The sequence below is a fragment of the Muscardinus avellanarius genome (genome assembly GCF_963383645.1).
Source record: "Muscardinus avellanarius genome assembly, chromosome: X".
Taxonomy (NCBI): Eukaryota; Metazoa; Chordata; class Mammalia; order Rodentia; family Gliridae; genus Muscardinus; species Muscardinus avellanarius.
In genome coordinates, this window is record NC_137792.1 from 56,270,549 (window position 1) to 56,288,324 (window position 17,776).

General features: G+C 38.1%; 1 protein-coding gene and 1 pseudogene across 5 annotated transcripts in view; both read right to left on the bottom strand.

Annotated features, from left to right (window-relative positions):
- AFF2 (ALF transcription elongation factor 2) overlaps nt 1-17,776 on the bottom strand; it is a gene marked incomplete at both ends in the record, with an annotated part of 650,103 nt that overhangs the window by 53,393 nt on the left and 578,934 nt on the right. The window lies entirely within an intron of this gene.
- LOC308279413 (tubulin polyglutamylase complex subunit 2-like) lies at nt 13,087-14,198 on the bottom strand (annotated as a pseudogene). The gene is made up of 2 exons: nt 13,846-14,198; nt 13,087-13,608 (listed from the first exon to the last, which is right to left on the bottom strand). The product of its transcript is annotated as a tubulin polyglutamylase complex subunit 2-like (transcript).

Here is a 17,776-nt window from a genome sequence, read left to right on the forward strand (position 1 = left end):
AATAATACACACCAAAACCAGAAAAACAAGAATTTCTATCCAGCAAACAACTAAGCAAAGAAAAACAAACACTATGATAACCAGAAGTTAAATCTCAATATATTAGGAATTAAAAAGCATCACTCAGTCGGGTGTGGTGACCCATGCTTGTAATCCCCGTGCTTGAGAGGTGGAGACAGGAGGATCACACATGTTCAAAGCCAGCTTAATTGGCTTAAGAAATCCTGTTTCCAAATTAAAAATATATATATAAATAGGTCTGGGAGTGTAGACTCAAGGTAGAAGGCTTTTGAGGAACCCCAGTACCACACACACACACACACACACACACACACACACACACACACACAGCATCACTCAATAATCATACTAATCATAAATGTCTGCAACTCCCCAATAAAAAGACATAAGATGGCAAAATGGATTAAAAACCAGAATCCATCTATCAGCTGCCTTCAAAAAACACACCTGAAAAGTAAAGATATTCACAAACTTAATATAAAGGGCTGAAGCAAGGTAATACATGCCAACAGAAATCAAAGACAATTAGGAGTAGCAACTATGATGTCAGCCAATTTATACTTCAAGCTCAAGCTTATGAGAATAGACAAAGTAGGGTATTTTTAGTGGCAAAAGGTACAATCCAACAAGAGGAAATATCGATAGTCAATGTTTATGCCCCAAACATAGGTGCAGCTACTTTCATAAAACAAACTTCTTGCAACATTAATTCACACATAAGTCCCAATACAATAATAATGTGAGATTTCAACACCCCTCTCACATTGTTAGACTGATCTTCTATACAAAAGGTCAGTAAAAATGCATCAGACCTAAAGAATACCAACAATCAAATGGACCTATTAGACACAAATAGAATATTACACACAACTACAGAAGTGTTCACATTTTTCTCAGCTGCTCACAGAATCTTCTACAAAATAGATCATATCCTGGGCCACAAAGTGAGTACTAGCAAGTTTTAAACTGTGACATATGTCCCTGTGTCTTTTCAGATCATAATGGAATGAAACTAGAAATGAAGTATAAGAAGACTCAGAGAAACCACATAAATATGTTGAGAATGAACATCACACTGCTGAATGAAGAATGGGTCATAGAAAAAATAATGTATAAAGTCAAGAAATTCCTAGAAACAAACAAAAATAGAAACGCAACATATCAAAATCTCTGGGATACTTTTAAGGCAGTTTAAAAGGAAAATTCATAGGACCGTATGCCCACGTGATAATAACATAAAAATCACCAAATAAATAACCCAATGACACATCTCAAAACCCTTAAAAAAGAGGAACAATCTAACTACAAAGCAAGTAGAATACAGGTAATAATTAAAATCAGAGCAGAAATCAATGAAATATAGACTAAAAAATAATACAGAAAATCAACAAAACCAAAAGCTGGTTTCTCAAAAAAAATTAACAAGATATATAAACAGTAGCCAAATTAACAAAAAAATAAGACTCAGAGAAACCACATAAATATGTGAAGAATGAACACTACACTGCTGAATGAAGAATGGGTTGTAGAAGAAATAAGGTGTAAAATCAAGAAATTTCCAAAATCAAACAAAAGTAGAGATACAACATACCAACCCAAATTACATTGAGAAGTGAAGAGATGAGAAATTCAGACAATTATTGGAAATTACTTTGAAAAACTATATTCTAATAAAATGGAAGGAACATACCTAAACATCATAAAGGGAATCTACAATAGGCCCATAGCCAACATGATATAAAATGGGGAAAACTGAAAAAAATCCCCCTACAAAACAAGAATAAGAAAAGGATGTCTATTATCACTACTTATTCTCAATAGAGTACTTGAGATTCTTGCCAGAGCAATAAACAAGAAAAGAAAATAAAAAGGAGTACGAATAGTTAGGGAAGAACTGATATTTTCAGATGACATGATACTATACTTACAAGACCCAACTAAGTCAAACAAAAGGCTTATAAATCTGATCAACAAATTGAGCCTGGTGTCTGGATATAAAATCAATCCTAAAGAATTGGAAGCTTTTTTGTATACCAACCAAAAATCTACTGAGAAAGAAATCCAGAAAAAAATTCTACTCAGGATAGCTCCCAAATAATGAAATACTCAATATGGATCAAAGATTTCAAAATTAGACCAGAAATCTTGAGGCTCCTTGAAGAAGGCATAGGTCCAACACGGCAACACATAGCCATAGGTTAAAAACTTTCTCAACAAGACCTCAAAGGCACAAAAACCTAAAAGGCAAATCAGTATGTATGTGGGATTGCATGAAACTGAAGAGCTTTTGTACAGTAAACTATCAAGGACCTGAACCAAGAGCCAACAGAATGGGAAATTTTTGACACCTACCCCTCCAATAAAGTACTAATAATATCTAGACTACAGAGAGAACTCAAGAAACTCAGACTATGTAAACAAATAACCCAATTTAAAAAATGGGCAAGATAACTAAATAGACACTTCACGAAAGAATAATTTCAAGGGACCAATAAATGCATAAAAAAATGCTCAATATCATAAGCAGTCAGAGAGATGCAAATCAAAACCACCCCGAAACTTCACCTAACTCCAACTAGAGTGTCCATCATTCAAAACACAAACAACAACAAATGGTGGTGAGGATGTGGAGAAGTGGGTACTCTAATACATTGTTGGTGGAATTGCAAATTAGAGCAACCACTTTGGAAAACAGTATGGAGGATCCTCAGAAGAATGGAAACAAATCTACCATTTGATCCAGCAATACCATTTCTGGGTATCTACCCCAAAGAAAGGAAACAAAACTACCAAACTAATGCATGTATATCTATGATCATAGCTTCATGATTCACAATTGCCAAACTGTGGAACTAACCAAAGTGTCCATCAACACATGAATGGATTGAAAACTATGGTATATGTACACAATGGAGATTTACTCAGCCATAAAGAAAAACATAATTACATGATTTACAGGGGAATGGATGGAACTGGAGATGTTGCTAATTGAGATTAGTCAGTCACAAAAAATAAGAAACCAGATGCTCTCCCTAAAAGGTGAAAGGGAGGGAGAAAATAGGTCGTAGGAGGAACTCTGGATGAATTAGGAGATACTATAATTGAACAACCTACCTGAGGGGATGGGAGGGGAAAGAAGGAAATTCTCTAATTTTCATGATGTACATTAAATATATCAAAGTCGAGACTTCCGGGAAGATGGCGACGAAGGAAAGCGGCACTTACAAGTCCCGCTAACAATCCAACTCTACTACCACAAAACCTGCGCCTTTCAGAGCCAGAAAACACCACCAGCAAAGAAATAAAAACGGTAAATACAAGGGACAGAGAAAAGTGGCTGGAAAAACAAGACACCAGAAAAAAACCAGCCCAAAGTGCCACGCCCGCGTGGCCCGGAGCAGCCGGAGAAGCCAGAGCAGCCAGAGCCGCAGCGCGGATTGGGGTGAGCCACGGAGCGGAGCGGCCTGAGCAGCCGGGAGCAGCCAAGGCCGCGTCGCGGAACGGCCAGAGCGACCAGAGTGGCCAGACCCGTGGTGCGGAGCAGTTGGAGCCGCAGTTCAGAGCAGCCGAGAAGAGTGGCCAGAGCAGCTGAGCGGACCGGCCAGAATAGCTGGAGCAGCCAGAGCTGCAGCGCAGATTGGCCTGAGCGGCGGCGTGGAGTGGCCAGAGCCGCGGAGCAGAGCGGCTGGAGCAGCCAGAGTGAAGCGGCCAGAACAGCTGAGTGGAGCGGCCAGAGCAGCCGGATCGGAGCGGCCAGAACAGCCAGAGCAGCCAGAGCCGCGGTGCAGAGCGGCCGGAGCAGCCGGAGTGGCCAGAGCCGTGGTGTGGAGTAGCCAGAGCGGCGGCGCAGAGCGGCCAGAGTGGTGCGGCCTACATCTCCCCTAGCAGCACCAGGCTCCAGAGAGGAGGGAAACTAAAAACAGAGCTCAAATCCAGAGAGGAAGTACTCTGGCCTCGCGGCCTAGGATGCAGAAGCAGCGTCTTACTGCTGGCAGCAGTGGCGAGTTCACTGGACGGCCCTAGACCGACCCACTCAACCAGCCACCAGGCGCCTGAGAGGAGGGGTGGACAGCAAGCCGAGGAGAGCAGGTGCTGAACAGCCGGGCAGCAGTCAGCAGTTTTGTTGGTGCAGGGAACATATAAAGCTCCCAAGGGCTGGGCACAGTACAACTGGCAAAGACTCAGAGCAGAGTTCAAAACCAGAGAAGAATATGCCGCATCACAGCCGAGGGCGTGGCAGTGGTGCCATATTGCCAGTGGCGGCAGCAGCGAATCCACCGAGTTCACTACAGCTCCATCAGCGCACTCAACAACCGTGAGTCAAATTGCGGCCCCTAGGGGAGAAATCCCAGTACTGCACTCCCAGGGACTTGCGCAGATAGTCTCCCTGGGTCGGAGATTTTAGCAGTGCAGCCTAGTGGGGGAGTGGCAGTGGCAGAGATATCATACCATAGTCACAACTCCCCACTGGAGAACGCCCAACTTGGCACCCTCCACGGTCTAAGCAGCCTTGATTGACTCCCTGGGTCTGAGACTTTGTGATACAACCCAGTAAAGGAGTAGTGGTGACTGAGATACCACAGACTCGAGATCCAGAGCATCTTAAGTGAACTCGTAGTGACTCAGGGAAGAAACCAGAGAAGGCACAAACTTCCAAAATCATGGGAAAGAGAAATAACAATGGAACAGTGAATGCCAACAACCCCACAACATCAGAATCTGATAACACAGAAATCCAAAGATCTCTAGAAGATCAAATTAGAAAAATAACTTTAGAAATAATAGAGGACTTTCAAAAAGAATTTAGAGAGAGTCAAAAAGAGTTAAAGGATGCAATTAATGAAGTAAAGGCCTCAATCCAAAGTATAAACAACAGATTAGACCACATGGAGAATAGAATCTCGCTTCTTGAAGATAACCATTATAAAAATGAACGCATAGTTTCTAATTTAGCAAAAAAAACCCGACAGGAGGAATCTGACATTGAAGAAATATGGGCCCATTTCAAGAGAGCTAACCTAAGAATAATTGGAATAGAGGAGGGAAAAGAAGGTGAAACCAAAGGGATCAACAATCTCTTCAAGGAAGTAATAGCAGAAAATTTTCCAAACATAGAGCAAGAGGTCGATACACAGGTCCAGGAAACTTATAGAACTCCCTTTAGACAGAATCGGAGAAGAGAATCCCCACGCCACATAATTGTCAAAATGACCACTGTGGAAGCCAAGCAGAGAATCTTAAAGGCAACAAAAACAAAACGCCACGTGACATAGAGAGGCAAACCAATTAGAATCATTCCAGACTTCCCAAACCAAGTGATGAAAGCCAGAAGGGCTTGGAGTAACATATTCCAAACTCTGAAAGAAAACAACTTCCAGCCAAAAATTTCCTACCCAGCAAAACTATCCATCAAATTAGATGGAGAAATAAGAAGTTTCCATGACAAACAGCAACTGAAGTAATTTATGTCTTCAAAACCAGCGCTAGAGAAAATACTCAAGGAGATTAACTGCAAAGAGGAAATGGGTAATACACATCAGAACCAAAGAAACAAGAATTCCCATCCAGCAGGCAACTAAGCCAAGAAGAATAAACAGTATCTCAAACAGAAATAAGATCTTAACATGTTGGGAATTAAAAATTATCTCTCTATAATCACACTGAATGTAAAAGGCCTAAACCCCCCAATAAAAAGACATAAAGTGGCAAAATGGATTAAAAGCCAGAATCCATCCATCTGCTGCTTACAAGAAACACACCTTACAAATAAAGATAGGAACAAACTCAAGGTAAAGGGCTGGAGCAAGGTAATCCATGCTAATGGTACTCGAAGACAAGCAGGAGTAGCAATTATGATATCAGACAAGTTAGACTTCAAACCCAAACTTATTAGAAGAGACAAAGAAGGTCACATTTTACTGGTAAAAGGAATAGTCCAGCAAGATGAAATAACAATAATCAACATCTATGCCCCAAACATAGGGGCAGCTACTTTCATAAATCAAACTCTTTGTGACATGAAGTCACACATAAATCCCAACACAATAATACTGGGAGACTTCAACACACCTCTCACAATACTAGACCAATCTTCTAGACAAAGGGTCAGTAAAGATGTCTCAAAACTAAAGAACACCATTAACCAAATGGACCTGTTGGACACATATAAAATATTACACCCAACTACAACAGAGTTTACATTTTTCTCAGCTGCTCATGGAACCTTCTCCAAAATAGATCACATTCTGGGATACAAAATGAGCACTAGCAAATTTAAAAAATGTTACATACTTCCCTGTGTCATTTCAGACCATAATGTAATGAAACTAGAAATCAACTATAGGAAGACCCAGAGAAACAACATAAACATGTGGAGACTGAACACCACACTTCTGAATGAAGAATGGGTCATAGAAGATGTAAGAGGTGAAATCAAGAAATTTCTAGAAACAAATGAAAATAAAGAAACAACATATCAAAACCTCTGGGACACTTTGAAGGCAGTACTAAGAGGAAAATTCATAGCACTGAGTGCTCACATAAGAAAAACAGAAAATCTTCAAATAAATAGCCTTATGACACACCTCAAAGCCCTTGAAAAGCAGGAACAATTGAACCCCAAAGCCAGCAGAAGACGGGAAATTATTAAAATTACAGCAGAAATTAATGAAATAGAGAATAAAAAAATACAGAAAATCAACAAAACCAAAAGCTGGTTTCTTGAAAAAATTAACAAGATTGATAAACCACTAGCCAACCTTACTAAAAAAAGAGAGAATCAACCCAAATTATGAGGATAAGGGATGAAAAAGGAGACATAACTACTGACAGCATAGAGATCTAGAGGATTATCTGAAACTACTTTGAAAAACTATACTCCAACAAAATGGAAAATCTGGAGGAAATCGACAACTTCCTAGATAAATACAACCTTCCTAAACTGAGTCAAGAAGATATAGAACACTTAAACCAACCAATAACAATCAAAGAGATTGAGATAGCAATAAAGAGCTTACCATCAAAGAAAAGCCCAGGACCAGATGGTTTCCCAAGTGAATTCTATAAAACCTTTATAGGAGAACTAATCCCATTACTCCTCAAACTATTTCAGGAAATAGAAAAAACCGGGACTCTCCCAAATACATTCTATGAAGCCAACATCACACTAATACCCAGACCAAATAAAGACAGTTCAAGGAAGGAAAACTACAGGCCTATATCTATGATGAACTTGGATGCAAAACTATTAAACAAAATACTAGCAACACGCATTCAAAACCACATCAAGAAAATCATTCACCATGACCAGGTAGGGTTCATCCCAGGGATGCAAGGCTGGTTCAATATATGAAAATCAATCCATGTAATTCATCATATAAACAGAATCAAAGACAAAAACCACATGATCATCTCAATAGATGCTGAAAAAGCATTTGATAAAATTCAACATCCATTTATGATAAAAACACTGCAGAGAATTGGAATAGAAGGAACATATCTCAACATCATAAAGGCAATCTACAATAAGCCCACTGCCAACATCATATTAAATGGGGAAAAACTTCAAGAATTTCCCCTAAAAGGATGTCCACTATCACCACTTCTCTTCAATATAGTACAAGAGATTCTAGCCAGAGCAATAAGGCAAGAAAAGGAAACCAAAGGAGTACAAATAGGAAAAGAAATACTTAAGCTTTCACTATTTGCAGATGACATGATACTATATTTAGAAAACCCAACAAACTCAAACAAAAGGCTTATAGAACTGATCAACAAATTCAGCAAGGTATCTGGATACAAAATCAATCATAAAAAATCAGAAGCTTTCCTGTACACCAACCATAAATCCACTGAAAAAGAAATTCAGAAAACACTTCCACTCAGGATCTCCCACAAAAAATAAAATACCTAGGAATAAACTTGACCAAGGAGGTAAAAGATCTCTACAAAAAAATTATAAAACACTGAAAAAAGAAATCTAAGAAGATCTTAGAAGATGGAAAGACCTTCCATGTTCATGGATTGGCAGAATAAATATCATTAAAATGGCCATCCTCCCAAAAGTGATCTACAGATTTAATGCAATGCCCATTAAACTACCAAGATCATTCCTCACAGACATAGAAAAATCAGTCCTTAAATTTATATGGAATAACAAAAAGCCCAGAATAGCCAAGATAGTTCTCAGCAACAAAAACCATTCAGGAGGAATCACAATACTTGACTTTAAACTATACTACAAAGCCATTGTAATAAAAACAACATGGTACTGGCAAAAGAACAGATATATAGACCAATGGAGCAGAGTAGAAGACCCAGAAACAAGTCCACACACTTTCAGCCAATTGATTTTTGACAAAGAGGCCAAACACATACACTGGAAAAAAGATAGCCTCTTCAACAAATGGTGTTGGCAAAATTGGTTAACCATATGAAGAAAATTAATCCCACTTTTCACCCTGTACAAAAGTCAACTCACGATGGATCAAAGACTTTGAAATTAAACCAGAGACTTTGAAGCTCCTTGAAGAGGGCATAGGTCCAACACTAAAACACATAGGCACAGACAAACATTTCCTCAACAAGACCCCAAAGGCACAACAAATTAAAAGGAGAATCAATACATGGCATTGCATGAAATTGAAGAGCTTCTGTTCAGCAAAGGAAACTATCAAGAATCTCAATCGAGAGCCAACACAATGGGAGAAGATTTTTGCCACCTACACCACCGATAGAGGACTAATATCTAGAATATACAGAGAACTCAAGAAACTCAACACTAAGAAAACAAAGCATCCAATAACAAAATGGGCAAATGAACTAAATAGACACTTCACAAAAGAAGAAATTCAAATGGCCAATAAATGCATGAAAAAAGGCTCAACATCACTGGCAATCAGAGAGATGCAAATCAAAACTATCCTGAGATTTCACCTAACTCCAACTAGAATGCCCATCATTCAAAACACAAACAACAACAGATGCTGGCAAGGATGTGGAGAAGTGGGAACTCTAAGACATTGTTGGTGGGATTGCAAATTAGTGCAACCACTATGGAAAACAGTATGGAGAATCCTCAGAAGAATGGGAACAAATCTACCATTTGATCCAGCACTGTTGGGTATCTACCCAAAAGAAAAGAAACCAAACTACCAAACTAATGCATGTGTATCTATGTTCATAGCTGCACAATTCACCATAGCCAAACTATGGAACCAGCCAAGATGTCCATCAACAGATGAATGGATTACAAAACTGTGGGATATGTACACAATGGAATTTTACTCAGCCATCAAAAAAAAACTCAATTACATCATTTTCAGGGAAATGAATGGAACTGGAGGACATAATGCTAAGTGAGATTAGTCAGGCACAAAAAATAAGAAATCAGATGCTTTCCCTAATATGTGAGAGTTAGGGAGAAAAGAGGAGCAAACAAGACAACCTAAAGGAGGAGAAATGAGGGGGGAAGAGGAAAATCTCTAAAGCTCACAATGTACTTAAACATATCGAAGTCAATCACTAAGCCAAGCAAGGGAGGGAGGGACGGGGAGGGAATGGGGTGGGATTTGGGTAGGGGTTAAATCAGCGATGAGTACATGTTTGTACACACAAGTTTTTTACCCCAATAAGTTGTATGAATATAATGCACCAATAAAAAAATTAAAAAAATAAATAAAACTGGGAAAAATATATCAAAGTCAATCACTAATCCAAACATGAGAAGGAGGGAGTGGGAGGAATAATGTAGGAATTGGGTAAGGGCTAACTGGGTGATATGTGAATGCATGCTTCCACGATCTTGTACTCCATTAAGGTTTATAACTACAATGCACCAATAAAATATTAAGAAAAAAGAAGTTTTAGAAGCTTAGCATGATGAAGCACACTTGTAATCCCAGCCTTCGAGAGGCTGAGACCAGGGTATTGTGGTTCATGGACAGACTCAGCTGTGTAGCGAGAACATTTGCAACTCAGTGAGACCCTGTTTCAAAAATAAATAAATAAAGAGATTAAAGCCTGGCATGCTGGTGCAGGCTAGTAATTTCAGTCCTTGGGAGGCTGATACAGGAGGATTGTGGACCAAAAAGAGGCAAGTAGGTTCTCTTCCAATAAAAAGTCATATCTATACAAGAAATTTCAACAGATGTGTATAAAATATAGAATGTAATAGAGATCATAAGCAGAAGCATAATCCAGCTACATAGCTGTATTGTTATGAAAGGAGCAAGAGATTTGGGGAGAAAGAGATCAGTGTCCTCAACAGCTTGCTCTTCTCTCCTCCCAGGGATGACCCTTGGGCACAGTTTGAAAGAAAAACACTTTATATATAAATATCACAAGCAACTCAAAATAATTTATATTTTGTGAAAATGCTCTGATACAATTGATTAGCAGGAACTCAATCATTATTCATGTGATTTGACACAATTTCAAGGAAATTATTTTTTGTTCAAGGTGTATACACTGAGTATTCATCCTGTTATTACATTTTGGTGTGTGAAATAGTGTCTGTTGAATTTATTTGCAAAGAGTAATAAAGATATCCTTACTCTATTCTTATTATTTTCTTCATGGACAAGTTACTATATGTGACATTATTTAAAGCCCTGCATGACTGAAGAGATGTGTATTTGGCTGAATAATGTCTACATCCTAATCCCTGGAACTTATAAATATGATACTTTATATATCAAAAGAGATTTTGCAGATGTCAAGAAATTAAACATTTGAGATGGGGAGATCATTCTGAATTATCCAGGTAGGCCCAATATAATCACAGAGATCATTAATAGTAAAAGAGGAGGTGCTGGCTTTGAAGGTGGAAGAAGAGGTCCAAAGCCCAGTAATGTGGCAACCTCTAAAAGTTTGGAATAACCCTATATTTATAGCCAGCAAGAAAATGGAGACTTGTGTTCCATATCTACAAGGAATTGAATTCTGTCAGTAATTCAAATGAGTGCGAAATGGTTTCTTTCTTGGAGCCTTTAGAAAACAATAAATCTGACAACCAGATTGTCTAAATTCTGACCTCCAGAAATCTAAGATAACAAATTTGTGTTGCTTTTACCACTAAGAGGCAATTTTTGAATGTGTTAGAAAGCTCATATAAGAGACAAATTATTAAAAATTGGAGCAAAACAGATAAACACATCTGATACAGATAGTCCTTGTGGACCACACCGAGAGTCTTAGAATAGCAAGGCTTAAATCTACACCGAACTAGTCAGATTTAAGATGTTGAGAGCAATAGTGTTTTATAAACACTTTCTTGTTTGTAAACTTTATTTTTCTTTAAAGAATTCTAAAAACAAGAGCCCACCATGGAAAGGGACGTTTGTTGGGCAAATAATGAAATGGGAACAGAGATCAGAGTTAGAAAGATGTGAGCAGATTCCTGTGACCATGTAAAGGGTGAAATATATCAGAGAATCTGTAATTGATCTTTTAGAACTTTAATGATAACTGCAAATCACTGGCTTCTCACAGTTTTTGATCACCAGGTCTTAGAGCCTTTTTCTCCTAACTTGCATAATGCATACTTCATTTATATGGTAACAATAATGAATTATTCTAGCATTGGATTTTGAGAATTACATTTGATCCATAAGCAGCTAGAGCTTGGTCGTTTTTTTTTTTTTGTTGTTGTTGACTGATCAAACTGAGGTCCTCATTCTTTTCTTTTCCTGCCTGTGACCATTTTGAGTTCATTGGACACAAATATCTACATCTTCACTACTGGATTTAATCAGTTGTTTTACAATGGGAAAAAAACATAGGACTGTAAGTCAGAGGATCTGATCTTGTTTTAAGTATAACCTTAAATACTTACCATTGTGTGACAGAGGCTAGGCACTCAACATATATGGGCCTCAGTTTTCTTATCTATAAAATGGGAATAATATATTGGATAGTTTTTTTTGTTGTTGTTGTTGCCTTTCCAGATATTGAACCCAGGGGCATTCTACCTCTGAGCTACACCTCCAGCCACTATTTTTGTTCTTTATTTTCAAACAGGATTCCACTAAGGTGTTGAGGGCTGGTCACTAATCATATGAAAATTCTTCAAGAGTTTTTATGGAACATCACAACCCATCCAGTTCAGATATCCACTTTATCTAAAAACAAAAAATAACTGAGTTGAGGAGAAGCCATATGAAAATATTTTTGTTTTGGTGGTACTGGGGTTCCTGAAAAATAACATTATAAGTGGAAATCAGCCTAGTGTATCTTGGTTTGAGGGGGAAAATTAAATATTGCATTTTTTATTTTGCTCTTTTATTTTTACCTTGTTACTTCGCCATGTTCTGAGACATGGCAGATACAGCTTGGGAAGGAAACCAGATGTGAAAAGGTGAGCTCCTGGGTGCCTGGAATCCCTTCTACCTCTGGGCTACACTCCCAGACACCTATTTTTTTATTTTTATTTGGAAACAGGATCTCTTAAGCCAGCAAGGCTGGCTTCAGACCTGTGTGATCCTCCTGTCTCCGCCTCCCAAGAGCAGAGATTACAAGTGTGTGCCACCATACCCGACATATGAAAATATATTGATGCAATGCTGTCCAAAATAACTTCCTGTGATGACAACATTACATATCTCTATATTGTTTAGTATGGAATCTACTAGCCACATGAATACTTGAAAAGGGCTAATGCAACTGAGGATATGAATTATTCATATAAGTTTAAATAGTCACAGGTGACCAGTGGATACTAATTAAACAATGTACTTTTAATGTTTCATGGGTCAAAACCAGTGGTTTCTTTGGAGAACTTATCCAGAGGAAAGCTTTTAATAGGCTTATTGGCCTCTTAAATAAGATCTGAAATTCTTAAGCAGTTTTTGAAGGTATGGACTAGCAAAACATACTGTGAAGAATTATTGGAGATGACTCAGTATGCCATTCCACTCCTGGATAATGTAAATAGGAGTAAAAGGCTTAGGGTCTTTTCCACTCATGAACATGCCTTTAGTTAGTTACAGACACTGAGATTGGACTCATCTTTTCATGGAAATCACCACTGTTGATCTGGTGGAAAGCTGGGAGTAAGTGTGCTCATGTTCAGATTGGATTTCCAGATCCAGAGGAGGGCTTAGGGGTGGAAGATCTTGAGGGCCCTTTCTGGGAACATATAGGCTGCACAGGCTTTATCTTTTTGTGGGGATTAAGATCTTGTCATTGCTCTTAAATACTTTTCTTGGACTCAACTTGTTCACAAAAGAGTCTGTCTCTTTTGTGAGCAGATCTGTGTTGTAGGTGATGGGTTTATACATGTTAACCCATTGTTTGACATATGGACTAATGTCATAACTGGTAAAGGCATACTGACAGTAGGGAAGACCCAGGTAGGTAATAAGCAGGAAATAACAGGTGGTAAAGGTGTCTGTGAGAAAATGCCTGTATAACACTCTGTCTAGGAAACAGATCTCAGTGTCTTGGACTAATGCTATTTTCTCATTTTTGTAGACAAGGCAAACCTTCCCACTTCCATTGCTTAAATCCAGCTCAAATATCACACTGGGAGAGTCAAAGTGAGGTTGCTCTGGCTGGTCCTCACTGGCTTCATATCCAATAGCTCTTAGACTACATTTCTTCTGAGATGTCTCTCAATGTCAATTTTTCTTATTGTCTGTTTCCCTTCATGTGTGATATATTACTGATGTATTACAGACACTTGAATTAGAAGGTAAACTTTTAAGGCTAGAGGTTTAATCAACCAAATACTCTGTAAAATCTAAGCTGGGTGTACTTAAAACACCATAGAGTAAAGCTATAAACAAGTCTTCTCTGTAGATTTAAGGGAGAATTGTCCCCGGATATTCCTCCAGGTCTGCCAAAGTTGGTGCATTAGGAAATGAATTCGTGGAAGATTAGTTGAGCTGAATCAGTTTGAAAAGCTGTTAATTGTCATGTTCCCCAGTGAAATGATGTGCTCATTTAGCTTCATACTCCATGTCATGTGAAAGCCATTAGGTAGAAGTTCTTCATAGCCTCAGGCATCAAACTTTATTTTTGTTCCCTAAAGAAATAATACGATGTTCATCAGGAGCCTTTTCTAGAATGGTTCCTTATGTCACACCTGGGGAAGATTCTATGATGCAAGTGATGCCCAGGGTCAGCTTCTTCAGGTGCAGCTTTCTGCAGCCCAGCAGTGGAGGCCACATCTCCTCCATGGTTTGAATCACAGCCCCATGTGTGGTGCAGCATGGTTCAGTGTCAAGTGCTGGACAGGACATGCCTCAGGACCATGGCCAGGGAATTCACGGCATGCCACGAGCTATAGTTCCTGGCACCTGGGAGTAGTGGGTTGAGACTAGGAGGAGGCTGGGTGGAGCCTGGGGAAATAAAATGTCTGGATTCAGGCTTACCAGAGTACATGGTGAGATGGCACTCTGGAAGATGCCAGTAAGGTTGTCAATGCTGGTTAATGGATAATTACATCTCAAGAGCATCCTAATTTGCATATGGGAGAATAAACTGATATTTTAATTTTTCAAGGAGTAATTTTCAATTTTTTTTTTTACCATCAAACCATGGAGAAAATCTAACACCCAAATGTGTGTGCGTGGTGGTGGGGTTGCACGTAGATGAGGGTTTTTGTACCGTTCGCTTTTAAAGATCATATTTCATTTTTGTTTTTATTTTATTTTTATGTGGATCATATTGAAAATGGCATACATTCACACAGTGCTTAGTGCCTTCCCTCCCGCTTCTGCTTCCCCCCCTTCCAGCAATGAGTGTCTAGGTTGACCATGCTACCTTCATACTTATACACATATTTATATGTAGCTCCTACAGTTAATCAACCTCAGCCTTCTTCCTCCTACCCTTCCTTTCTGCCTTTGCTGAGGTTTTCCCTCCATTATCTGGAGTCCATTTGGTATACTTAATACACCCTAGTTTAGGCATATAAGAGAAAAGATATGTCTCTTCTCTTTCTGTGCTTTGCTAATTTCTTATTTTTTATTTTTTTTTTGTTTTTATGTCCTATATAGAATAATTTTAGGTACTTTTATTGGTGCATTTAATTCATACAACTTAATGTGATAAAAAAAAACTTGTCTAGATATGCATGCATACATCACCCCATTAAATCCAACCCCCTCCCTATCCCATTCCCTCCCTTCCTTTCCTCCCATGCTTGGCTTAGTGATTGACATTGATTTTTTTAGGTACATCATGTGCTTTAGAGAGTTTCCTTCTTCCCTCCTCACATCCCCTCAGTTATGTTGTCTTGTTTGTTCCTCTATAGAATCTCTTTTTCACCTGGAGGTCCTCTTATGACCCATTGCACCCTTGCTTTCACATATTAGGGAAAGCATCTGATTCCTTACTTTTTGTGACTGACTAATCTCACTTAGCATAATGTCCTCCAGTTCCATCAATTTCCTGAAAATTATGCAATTTTGTCTTTTTTATGGCTGAGTAAAATTCCATTGTGTACATATTCCATAGTTTTGTAATCCATTCATCTGTTACTGGACATCTTGGGTGGTTCCATAGTTTGGCAATGGTGAATTATGTAGCTATGAACATAGATACACATGCATCAGTATGGTAATTTGGTTTGCTTTCTTTTGGATAGATACCCAGAAGTGGTATTGCTGTGTCAAATGGTAAATAAGTTCCCATTCTTCTGAAAATCCTCCATACTGGTTTCCAAAGTGGTTGCACTAATTTGCAATTCCACCAACAATGTTTAAGGGTTCTCAATTCTAGCACATCCTCGCCAGCATCTGTTGTTGTTTGTGTTTTGAATGATTGCCATTCTAGTTGGAGTTAGGTGAAATTTTAGGGTAGTTTTGATTTGCATCTCTCTGACTGCCAATGATGTTGAGCATTTTTTCGTGCATTTATTGGCAATTTGAATTTCTTCTTTCATGAAGTGTCTATTTAGTTAATTTGCCCATTTTTATTGGATTATTTGTTTTTTAGTGTTGAATTTCTTAAACTCTGTATATTCTAGATATTAATCCTCTATCTGAGGCATAGGTGACAAAAATCTTCTCCCATTCTGTTGGCTTTTGGTTGAGGATCCTGACAGTTTCCTTTGCTGAAGAGAAGCTCTTCAGTTTCATGCAGTCTCATGTATTGAGTCACCTTTTAATTTGTTGTGCCTTTGGTGTCTTGTTGAGAAAGTTTTAATCTGTGCCTATGTGTTGCAGTGTTAGATCTATGCCCCCATCAAGGAGCCTCAAGGTCTCTGGTCTAATTTCCAAATCTTTGATCCATCTTGAATTGATTCTTGTGCAGGGTGAGAAAGTGGGATTAATTATCATTTTTCTGCATATGGTCAACCTGTTTTGCCAACACCATTTCTTGAACAGACTGTTTTTGTTCCATTGTATGTTTTTGGCCCCTTTGCCAAAAATCAATTGGCTAAAAGTGTGAGGATTTTTTTCTGAGGCGTCTATGCTGTTTCTTTGGTAAATATATATATATATATATATATATATATATATTGTGCAAGTACCATGCTGTTTTTATTACAGTGGCTTTGTAGTATAGTTTAATGTCCGGTATTTTGATTCCTCCTGCATCGTTTTTGTTACTGAGAACTATTTAACTATTTTGGCTATTTTGGGATTTTTGTTGTTCCAAATAAATTTAAGGACTGATTTTTCTATGTCTGTAAGGAATGATCTTGGTAACTAATGGGTATTGCATTGAATCTGTAGATCACTTTTGGGAGTATGGCTATTTTGATAATATTTATTCTGCCTATTCATGAACAGGGAAGATATTTCAATCTTCTAAAATCTTCAATTTCTTTTTCCAATGTTTTATAATTTTCTTTGTAGAGGTCTTTTACCTCCTTAGTTAAGTTTATTCCTAAGTATTTTATTTTTTTTGTGGGAAATCTTGAGTGGAATTGTTTTCCAGATTTCTTTTTCAGTGGATTTATGGTTGGTGTACAGAGAAGTATCTGAGTTGTTGAGATTGATTTAGTTTCAAGATACTTTGCTGAAATTGTTGATCCGGTCTACAAGTCTTTTGTTTGAGTTTGTTGGGTCTTCTAGGTATAGTATCATTTCATCTGCAAATAGTGAAAGCGTGAGTTCTTCTTTTCCTATTTGTACTCCTTTGATTTCCTTTTCTTGTCTTATTGCTCTGGTTAGAGTCTCAAGTACTATAATGAAAATAAATGGTGATAATGGACATCCTTGTCTTGTTCCTGTTTTTAGGGGGAATTCTCAATGTATTTCCCCATTTAAGATCATGTTGGCTGTGTGTTTATTGTAGATTGCCTTTATGATGTTGAGGTATGTTCCTTCTATTCTGATTCTCTGCAGTGCTTTTATCATAAATGGATGTTGGACTTTATCAAAGCCTTTTCCAGCATCTAATAAAATTATCATGTGATTTTTGTCTTTGGATCTGTTTATATGATGAATTACATGGATTGATTTTCATATGTTGAACCAGCCTTGCATCCCGAGATGAAGCCTACCTAGTCATGGTGTATGATTTCCTTGATGTGGTTTTGAATGGTGTTTGCTAGTATTTTGTTTAGCAGTTTTTTTGTCCAAGTTCATCAAAGATATAGGCCTGTAGTTTTTCTTCCTTGAGCCTTCTTTATTTGGTTTTGAAATTAATGTGATTTTTGGCTTCATAGGATGCATTTGGGAGAGGCTTGTTTCTCTCTGTTTTATGAACTAGATTGAGGAATATCAGGATCAACTCTTCTATAAAGGTTTTATAAAATTCACTTGGCAAGCCATCTGGTCCTGGGCTTTTCTTTGATGGTAAT